This window comes from Halichoerus grypus, chromosome 6 (assembly GCF_964656455.1).
Source record: "Halichoerus grypus chromosome 6, mHalGry1.hap1.1, whole genome shotgun sequence".
NCBI lineage: Eukaryota > Metazoa > Chordata > Mammalia > Carnivora > Phocidae > Halichoerus > Halichoerus grypus.
In genome coordinates this window covers 94,061,810-94,073,244 of record NC_135717.1, presented here as the reverse complement: position 1 = coordinate 94,073,244, position 11,435 = coordinate 94,061,810, and the positions used below count along the sequence as shown (strand labels likewise).

The 11,435-nt window shown below is 39.9% G+C and overlaps 1 pseudogene; it reads right to left on the bottom strand.

Moving 5' to 3' along the window:
- Window positions 1-5,754: 5,754 nt before the first annotated feature.
- Window positions 5,755-11,003, bottom strand: LOC118535930 (small ribosomal subunit protein eS8 pseudogene; annotated as a pseudogene).
- Window positions 11,004-11,435: the final 432 nt, after the last annotated feature.

Here is an 11,435-nt window from a genome sequence, read left to right as displayed (position 1 = left end):
CCCATCTTACAGCTCTTCAGTGAGAGCCTTCTTTTGGATAATGTTTACTTAGCTAAAATGAAGGGCATCACAGGTCTAACATATACAAATGAGGGTGGAGGAAGAATGGGAAATATATCAATTATTTGTACATCATCCTATCACATTCATCTGTCCAAATAAATTGCAGCATATGGTCAGTAAATTATCTTATAATTCTTATATACACTGCCACACTTTGCACAGAGTTAAATGTATAGTAGATACCAAATTGGTCATTTTAATTTGTTGACTGAGCCAATAAGTCCATTGAGATAGAGTTTACACCCTTTACATGTTCAGTTTTTCTCTCCTCCAGAGGAAGGTTTTACCTCTGATCCTTTTGAAGTCAATAAGCATCTTTCTCTAAACAGCTGCATAGACTACCAGTGCCTAGTGGATAATTTTCTGTTTAGAAACAAATGGAGAAGAGGATATGGGAGAGGGAGAGAGAGAGAGTTCTTGTGCACTTCATATCCACGAAAGCATATTCTTAGTTCCATTCTGGCTGGAAATAGAGAATCAGGCCCAGCAGTTCTTAACCTATAATTTTTGGTGCTTTGATAAATTCAGGAGCACAATAACCATAGTTTACAATGTGCTTTGTTAATATTTTTAAGATTTATTGATTTTAGAGATAGAGAGTGAATTGGAGGAGGGACAGAGGAGAGGGAGAGAATCCTCAAGCAGACTCCCTGCTGAGCACGAAGCCCAGTGTGGGGCTTGATCCCAGGACCCTGAGATCATGACCTGAGCCAAAATCAAGAGTCCAACAATGCTTAACCGACTGAGCCACCCAGGCACCCCTCAATCAAGTAGATTTTATAGTTTGCTGATTTTCTAAAACGTCCTTATAAGTGATTCTTTTATTGTTATTATTATAAGACAGTGTGATTATGTCGACATTGATATAATATATGTGGGAATCAGTGGAAGACTCTGGAATATTGATCCAGCATGAAACATAAATCAGATATCACTCATTATGTGAATGAATAAAACAGGAATTCTCCACTCACTTTCCAAGTTATCAATATAATTAGCAGGTGTCAAGAGCTCAGATTTATCTAAAGAGCAGCACTTTTTCAAAATTCAAATAATCAACTATTTATCTATTTAATTGAAACTTCAAGGCAAATTAATAAAAATATTTTTGGAAAAAGAATAAAATAAATATATCACATATTTTATATACCAAGTGTATGTCAAAGTTTACAAAGTAAGGAAAACCTACTATGCAAATCTAGAGAGCCAAGAAGTAGAACAGCATTGGTAAATATGGGAGACTTTTAGAAGTTTCCAATAAAAATTTTGACTAAACCTGGTTGATTTTGGAGAGCTAATTTCAAGTCTGATTAACTATTTTAGATTATTAGCTTCATTTAGTAAATTACTATTTCCAAAAAAACTAATAATTGAAGTACATGTGCATCTAATAACCAAGTATTCATTGCAAATGACACCGTTTCTAAGAAAAAGTTCCTTCCTTTTAAAAAATATTTTCAATGCAAAAAGAACAGGAAAAGGAAATGATCTTTAGTGTGCGTTTTGTCCTCCCTGCTCAGTTTATTTTCTTTCTGAAGCTAGATATTTCATTTCATCAAACCAGATAGTTTCATCATTATACTAGATTTTGATGTCAAATAAAACTGAATTTCATGGAACCAGTGACTATATAAGCAGGCACAATAAAGCACAAGGACTTCTCAGAGAAACACTTGGAAATAACAAAATATAAATCATGAATATAGTTATTTTGTCTTTAAATAGTGAATCATTTTCTAAATCTAGATTTTTATTTCAAATATTCTGATTCAAAATTTATTATATTAGTAATTTTGTTGAAAAAAATGTTTTGAGCCAAGTCTTCCTTGGTGCCAAAGTCACTCCCCAATAGTCAACATAACAGTTCCAGAAAGCAGAGTTCCAGTAGCTTGAGAGAGTTAATGCTCCTCTTGAAGGATTAATTTAAATCCAAAGAAAATACAAACCCATAAATGTAGAGATTTTCATTAAATGGAAATTAAGAGGAGCACTTTGGAGGACTGGTACAGAGAAAACTAGGTTAAGAAATATCCTTTCAGTTGGAAAGAATAATAACCATGTAAAAACTACTAAAGTTTATTTAAACACAAATATCTTATGACGTCTATTTGGCCATAGTGTTTGGAATGTTTAAGAACACTGGGGATTGTTAAAAACACAATATGCAAACTTTTTAATACACGTAAGTATTTTTCCCTCAGACTCTAAAAGCAAGCAGAATTTCACTCCCCCAAGATCCCAGGTATCTATGCCCATACAGAATGCCTTCCAGCCAACTCTCCTTCTTGGCTCAGAATCCCAGGTATGATTCGCATGATGTTAATGAAGTTAATTACTCAGCCTGTGATCAGGATGCCAACCCACCTCATGCCCTCAGGGACCTTGTTCTATCTGTTACAGACTCTTTCTCCAATATCTTCAACATCTTTATTTACCCAGCCAGGTTGGCACCCTTAATCGTTCCCTCTCTGCTGGGCGACGGGGGCGCTATGTGAGAGGCGGCTACGTTCCCAATGCATAGGCAATTGCTCCAGGATCTACTTCCTACAGTTTGCTTCAGTGCCTTTCATGACAGCTTTATTTACTCTGTTTTTATCTTATTGCTTTAGATCCCTTTAGATTCATTAAAGTTGAAAAATCTGCCTGCCTTTGATTTTCTCTCTCCTCTCGGAGTACTTTGGAGGACTCTGTTCTGCAGCCCAGAGGCCAGCCCTGCCCATCCCTCACCCAGCTGGCTACCTCCTGGTTCTTGCACCCACCTCATGGCCTGGCCTTATGGACTCAGCCCAAACTGAATCTTTTCTTACAGCTTTTTTTTTTTTTTTAAGATTTTATTTATTTATTTGAGAAAGAGAGAGAGAGAGAAGCACAAGCCGGGGAAGAGGCAGAGGGAGAGGGAGAAGCAGACTCCCTGCTGAGCAGAGAGCCCGATGCGGGGCTCGATCCCAGGACCCCTAGATCATGACCTGAGCTGAAGGCAGGCGCTTAACTGACTGAGCCACCCAGGCACCCCTTTTCTTACAGCTTTTAAACATAGTTCTGCCCTATCCAAAAAACCTTTCATTGCTTATCTCAAACCCTTTTATAGCCCTAACCCTTCTCTCTCTTTCCTTTTTTTTGGTCAAGCTCCTTGTAAACATAACCTACCCTCAGCTTCTACTTCTTTACCTCACAACCCTGAGGATGCTGGCTTCTGTTCTCAGCAGCATATTGAACTTGCTCCTACTGAGAATGTCACTGACCTAATTACTAGCTCCAATGGATACACTTCTGAATTTATTTTATTTCAACTTTTGGTGGCCTAAGGCTCTACGGACCATCCCTTTCTCTCTTGGAATTCTTTCCTATGATATGTGTGTACTTCCTTCTTCTGGCTTCCTGCTGGGGAACAATAGCATTTAATACTAAAGAAATCGATCTCAAACATGCGTAAAAGCATGGAAAATGCATCTGCCAATGATTTGTACCATCTAACCTCTTAGTGGTACCACATATTGGTACAAAGCGGCACAAAACTGCATACACATGCTGTCTTCTGGTCTTTAATATCTACTTGTTCGTTGAGGGGGCCAGGAATTATCTCAAGTTCATTATAATTTTCGAGGACAAAGAAGCTGGTCTGGGGCCTAAGTTAGATCAGTAGCCCTTAGCAGACAAGTCGTAAAAGAGCCTAATGCTTCTCTACCTAGGAGGTCACCTATTCAGAACTGGGATTCTCCTGCACTTGAGGCATATATGGTTCCCTAAACTTTCCTGATGGAAAAAGAAAGAAAAATGGAATGAGAGGTGAGAAGTGGGACAGAGTCAATTCTTTGCTTCCACTGGAGTTTTCAGAGTGGTTGCTGAGATGAAGGGCTAAAAGCTGGCTGGAGGGTAAGGAGGTGGTTCAAGCAACACAGTGGCACCCCTAGAATAGTATAGTGGAAGCTAAGTGTGGGCCTGCTTTCCCCTGTCACGGAAGTTTCTGCCAGTTCAACAAATAGTCATTGAGTGTCCATTATGTCCCAGGCCTGCTTTTGGGCAATGGAGACACAAAGATGAGGAAGCACAGCTTTGATCCTCAAGGAGCAGCAATCTAGCAGATACTTCCATCAGATGGGCATGAAAAATATGGTAAAACATCAGGAATCCCTCACTCACCTGGTGGATTCTCTCCCTCTTCCTCTGCTGTATTTACCAACCCATGTAGAGGGAATCTCAAATTTGACCCCTCAGTCCCCTTATAGTCCTATTCATACCTATCCTTCTGAGCTCCCATAATGACACCTTGGATGAAGAATTTATTACTATCTTCCATTTGTCAAAGGAATTTCATTTCCAGCAAATTTATTCTAGGAGATATCAATGTACCTCCTACATTAGTCTTTAAGATATGCTGCTTCTGTTGGATAAAACATTGGCAGGGTCCTTTGGCTCATACCATGTTATCCACATTTCCGTTCTTTCCTAAGTATTCCTACTGCTTTGGGATTTTAGACATTAGGAGGACAACCAAATTGAATCAAAACAATTATGCAATAATATGCATGCCAAGGTTTCCTGGCACCTCTTGCCAGAAATTCTATGGTGTGAGAGTGCACTGCCCAAATATTTTATTTACATTCAACTTGTCCCAAGGTATTGCGCTAAGAATAGGAACAAATATATAGCCTGTTTGTTCAGAGAATTAAGCCACATAGCCAAATTTGGACTGGTTAATGTTGTATCTCCCTCATGAATAGAGAATATGGAATTGAAAAATGACTAGCATGGAGGACAGAATGACTCAGAAATCTAAGAATAGCCAAATCATGTGAAAAGACCCAAAAGCTGCTTCAAAATGAACTGCATCTGCCTGACTCACAAACCCAGCAAATTACAATATTTAAATCTATGCAAAATAGCATTTCACTGGCATCAAAACCCCAGCAAATTACAATATTTAAATCTATGCAAAATAGCATTTCACTGGCATTTTATCTGCATATTTAATTTTGCTTTGGGTTGATACGGGTTTGCCTTCCTACTGTGAGATAGTTTATTAGTTCAAAGGTGTGTTCTAGCTCAAAAAAATAATCTCAATCTAGTTTATTTTGTTTTGTTTCTTTTGGATTATAAATTAATAACTTGGGCTGTTTGGAATCATTTTAAGAATAGATTTGAAACTACAATTTAGATAAACCACATGCTCCTCAGACGTCTAGGAGACATCAACCACCAAATCACTGAGAAAGAATATGAGAGAGAGCCTCAGACATTACGGGAGGTTCCGTGTTGCCCTAGGTAAGCTCCTCATCTAGGATTCTGGGAATAATCAGACCCCCTCCCCCCAAATAGAGTGTTTCCTCTGCTTTAGTATTATAAACCACTTTCTTGGGATCTAATTGGGAACAGAACTGAGAGTAGTCTGAGAGGACATATTCTTTGCTGTTCTCATCACCATACTCATCCCTGATAAACCGTCAAGAAAGGAATTCAGGATGAGGTCACGGGAACTGAGTATCATCCCACATTAGTCATCTCGGTCAGGCACCCTCATCACCAACACACTGTGCCCTCTGAAGTTCCCATGCTTTGATCAGTAAACAGACCTACATCCTGAATCCCTTCCGCGAAAGCCTTTGCATCCCCTTGCTTTCATTAACCTCTGGGGTCTCATCCTGGGGTTGGTTTTCCCTGCAACCCCTTTCACATGGAGGTTGCTCCTTACTTCTAAGTGGTGTAGATGGCTTCACCATCTGCCACTGCCATTTCCACACTGTCATTCATCGGGGTAACTGCTGCTTCTTCTGGTCTCATGTCACCTGGAGAGAATACCCAATCCCCTTCATTCCTGCTGCAATGACCTGTGTTTTGTTTAATGCTCTGCTGTTGCAGCCTTGGAATTTTAAGTAATTTTTGATCAAAGGCGTCATATTTTCATTTTGCACTGGGCCTCACAACAGATGGAGCCCATCCTGTTCCTGGAGGTAGTCTTGCCCCTTCTAATTCACTCTACACTAAAAACTCAGGCTATGTTTTAAAAAAAGATTTTATTTACTTATTTGAGAGACAGAGAGAGTGCACATACACGTGAGGGGGGGCAGGGGGTGAAGATGTAGAGGGGAAAGGAGCAAAGGAGGAGGGAGAGGGACAAGCAGACTCCCCATTTAGCGGGGAGCCCGACTTGGGACTCAATCCTAGGACCCTGAGATTAGGACCTGAGCTGAAACCAAGAGTTGGAGGCTTAACAGACTAAGCCACCCAGGCGCCCCCAGGGTGTTATTTTTATCACTTGAATCATGACACTCCTTTGGTTGAAACACACTGATGGCTTTTCATTGCATTGAGAATCAAGTTCTCACTCATACCCTGGTCTACAAAGACCTGCCTGGTTGGGCTACAGGCTTCCCTCCCCAATTCAACACCCCCACGCACTGAAGTTGCAGGCACACTGGCATCTTACAGATTGCTGTCCGCAGCAGTGCCTTCCCTGCCTCAGACCCTTTGCACACGTGCTTGCCTTCCTCTGCAACACTCTCGCCCGCGCTACAACCTTCTCATCCCTCAAGACTTAGCTTCAGTAGCATTTTATATGTCAGGATGTGCTTATTGCCATAACAACCCCAAGTCTCCGTGGCTTATTCAGAAAAAGGTTCATCCCTCAGTCATGACACAGTCTAATCAGCTGGTTTCTATGGCCAGACTTCCTAATGAGGAGTCGGGGGCCCTTTTCAGTAGAGTGGCTTCATCACTTTCTAAAGCCTCAGATTCCTTCCCTGGATTGGCTGTGCCCAGCAGGAAGATGAAGGATGCATGTGTGGAGCATCACAGCAGAGGTGTAACACCAGGTCTCAAAGAAGAGTTTGCCAATCTTGCCCACACGCCCCTGGCTCCATGAATGTATAAAAGAGCCTGGGAGATGTTGTTTAGCTCTGTGCCCAGAAGGGAAAGGAAATGGGTTTGAGTGCATGTTACTATCTTGGCCACGGTCCCTTACTCAGAGTCTCTCTCTGACCTTTAATCACAAGCAGCTCGCCTCGATTTTACTCTACTCTTGTAATCAATTTCTCTCACCTCAATTTGCTGGTTGAATATTTTTTGCATTTTATTTGTTTAGACTTTCTTCCCTACTAGAATGCAAATGCCTTGTGGGCAGAGATCTTACCAATCTTTTTCACTGTTATGGCCTCAGGACTTAGAGCAGTACCAGGAATATGGTAAATAATTAAAAAAAAAAAAATCTGTTGACTAATTGAATGAGTACAAGAGAAATATCTGTCTTGTTCCCCCCTTGCTAGTAATATTGGTAACTATTCTTGCCTGTCATGCAGGAATGATAGAATGGCAGGATTCCCTTCTCCCACAGAGATTACTGGTGCTTTTAAAGACAGTACATAATGTTTAGAAGTAAATGGTCTGGAATCAGAGTCCCTCAGTTCAAACCCCAAGGTCACCGCTTATTAGCTATGTAATGTTGAGCAACCTACTCAATGTCTCAAGCCCTAGTTTCCTCTTCTGTTAAAAAGTATAATAGTATCCACATCCCAGGATTATTGTGAGGATTATTATTATTAAGTGCTCAGTACCACGCTATGGTTAATAGCTCAATCAAAGTAAGTATGATTATTACTATTCACCACTACATACCCAGTGCCTGGTCCAGTATGTTGCATGAGCAAGCACTCAATATATATTGATGGAATAAATGAACAAATGAATAAGCGAAAAACTTTCTCTCATAGCTAATGCCTCTAATAAAAACAAGAGCAATCTTTACTGGACCTTCAGTCCATGAAAGACCTTACCTGCTAATGTTCAGCTCTTGGAAGGTGCTTTTCTGCATAACGATAGTGGACAAGCCCCAGGGAACACCCAATCTTTTGAAAACCACCTGGCAATATGTACACTTGAACAAGAGCAGCAGATCTCATTCTCTTCCCTCACAATTTTTTTTAATTTGCATTTTTTTCCAGCTTTGAGATATAATTGACACACCCCACTGTGTACGTTTAAGGCGTACAGCATAATGGAGTGACTTACATATACTATGACAGGATTACTATAATAATTGAGTTAGCATTTATCACCTCATACAAATACAATAAAAAGAAAAAGCAAAAAAAAAAAAGGAAAAAAATTTTTCCTTGTGATGAGAACTCAGAATTGACTCTCCTTGTAACTTTCACATACGTATGTCATATAGCTGTTAACCATATTCATCATGCTCTACCTTCCAACCCTAGCACTTAATGTATCTTATAACTGGAAGTTTGTACCTTTTGACCACCTTCCTCCAATTCCCCTCCCCTTACTCCCTGTCTCTGGTGAACACAAATCTGATCTCTTTTTCTAGGAGTTTGGCTTTTTGTTTGTGTTTGTTTGCTTATAAATTCCACATGTAAATAAGATCATACGATATTTGTTTCTCTTTCTGACCTATTTCATTAAGCGTTAATGCCCTTGATGTCCATCCATGTTGCTGCAAATGGCAGAATTTTGTCATTTTTTATGGCTGAATATTATATATATATATATAAATATACTGATACCACAGCTTCTTTTTTTTTTTTTTTTTTTTTTTAAAGATTTTATTTATTTATTTGAGACAGAGAGAATGAGAGAGAGAGCACATGAGAAGGGGGAGGGTCAGAGGGAGAAGCAGGCTCCCTGCCGAGCAGGGAGCCCGATGCGGGACTCGATCCAGGGACTCCAGGATCATGACCTGAGCCGAAGGCAGTCGCTTAACCAACTGAGCCACCCAGGCGCCCATGATACCACAGCTTCTTTATGCATTCATCTGTCAGTGGACACTTAGGTTGTTTCCATGTCTTAGCCACTGAAAATAATGCTACTATAAACATGGGGGTGCAGATATCTTTTCAAGTTAGTGTTTGCATTTCCTTTGGACATATGCCCAGAAGTGGAATTACCAGATCATATGGCAGTCCTATTTCTAATTTTTTGAGCATCTTCCATTCTGTTTTTCATAGTAACTGTACCAGTTTACAATCCCATCAACAGTGCAAAAGGGTACCCTTTTCTCCACATCCTTGCCAGCATTTATTTCTTGTCTTTTTCACAGTGACCAACCTAACAGGCCTAAGGGGATATCTTGTTGTGCTTTTGATTTGCATTTCCCTAATGACCAGGGATGTTGAGCATCTTTCCTGGTACCTGTTAGCTTTTCTTATATCTTCTTTGGAGAAATGTCTATTCAGGACTTTTGCCCACTTTTAAATTGAATTATTTGATTTTTTTCCATTGAGTTGTATGAGTTCTTTCTATATTTTGGATATTAACCCCTTATCAGTTATACAGTTTGCAAATATTTTTCCCATTCCATAGATTGTTTTTGCACTTTGTTGATGATTGCTTTTGCAGGGCAGAACCTTTTTTAATTTGATGTAGTCCCACTTGTTTATTTTTTATTTTGCTGCTTGTGCTTGAGGTATCATATCCCAAAAAACCATTGCCAAGGCCTGTGTTGAGGAGCTTTTTTCCTGTTTTCTTCTAAGAGTTTCATGGTTTCAGGTCTTACATTTAAGCCTTAATCTGTGATTTTAAGTATATCTTTCCATTGACATCTAACCTTTTAATTTTTAAGTCAGGCTTCTTTCACAGACATGAGGTACACTGAAATTTCTTCCTAGAGAAAGAATAATGATGGAGGAAACAAATGACCAATTAATATTAGAGCAAATGTGAACGTTAGCATTGCCCTATAATTTTAAGATAATTTGAAAAAATTAATCAAAAAAGTAAGTACATGTTCATAAAAAATTTCAAATGGTATAGAGGAATACAGAGTAAGAAGAATATATTCCTCCATTGTTGAAAGTCAGTCTGGTCTCCAGAAGCAAACATTGTTAACAATTTCTTGTGTTTGTTTCCAGAAATTATCTATGCATGAATAAGCCTAGGTTTGCTTATTTTTGTTACAAAAAACAAAAAAAGGACTCCTATATGCAAACTGTTCTGCCACATGCACTACCCCCTGCCTTTTTCTTTTTTAACAATAAACACCTTTATTACATGAGCAGAGATGGGAGGGAGGAGGATTTGTTTGCTTTCCCGGCTTTGATTTTCCCCAGCAAGAACTCCAGCTCTCTGCCCTCTAGCACATGGCCATCTGCCTCCCACACTGGCCTGGTCTTCTTGTGATGTACGCAATAAGCTTACCCGGCTGGAACTTCTCCTCCAGAAGATGCTGATTTAGGCATTCTTTGACGTTTCATCATATTTCTTCTTCATTTCTTCTATCATTTTCTGTTTAAAATCTCTTGAAGAATGAAGGGGTGGAAATCGGAGGGGGAGACGAACCATGAGAGACTATGGACTCTGAGAAACAAACTGAGGGTTCTAGAGGGGAGGGGGGTGGGGGGATGGGTTAGCCTGGTGATGGGTATTAAAGAGGGCACGTACTGCATGGAGCACTGGGTGTTATACGCAAACAATGAATCATGGAACACTACATCAAAAACTAATGATGTAATGTATGGTGATTAATATAACATAATAAAAAAAAAGAAAAATTCCAACCATACACAATACATAAAAAAAATAAATAAATAAAAAATAAAATAAAATCTCTTCCTCCTCAGGAGTCAGCTTGGCCTCCTTGGGGCCCAGGGGTAGCGCATGGTTGGGGTGGTGTGCCGTCAAGGAGCATGACAGTTCTTCACAGGGTCTTGGCGAAGCAGTCCATTGATGGATGCATTGTAGACAACATCAGTGATACTTGTTTTGCACATACAACACTTGGAGTCCCAGAAGGAGTGCCCCACATCCAGCTTCCACATCCAGCCTCCAGGCACAGTAATTCTTGTTGCCTCCCCAGACTCAGACTATGTGTGTGGGGGGGGGGGGCAAGGCCCAATCTGAGTTCGGCAGGGCATCCCCACTCAAACTTCTGCTTCTGATGGTAGGACTTTCTTTTGCCCTCAGTCTTGTGTGTGCCAGTTGTCCCGGGAGATGCTCATGGCTCACAGCTGGCTGGAAAGAAAGCTACCCTGTGCTTTTTTTTTATTAACAATCTTTTGTTGTTTTTCCTCAACAATGCATTTCCCACACCTTTTATTGCCAGCCTAATATTCCATTACATCGATACGCTGTTATTTATTTTTGGTGGTATGTTTTTTTATCCAGTTTTATTGAGATAGAATTCACATATATAACTCATCCGTTTAAAGTAGAAAATTCAATGGTTTTTAGTATGTTTTTAGTATGTTTACAGAATGCATCCATCATCACAATTTTAGAACATTTTTCTTGCCCGCAAAAGAAACCTCATACCCCTAGCCATCATCTCTCACTTCCTCTACTCTTCCTCAGCTCCTGACAATCACTAATCTACTTTCTGTATAGACTTGCCTGTTCTGCATGTCCCATATAAATGGAACAATACATTTCAT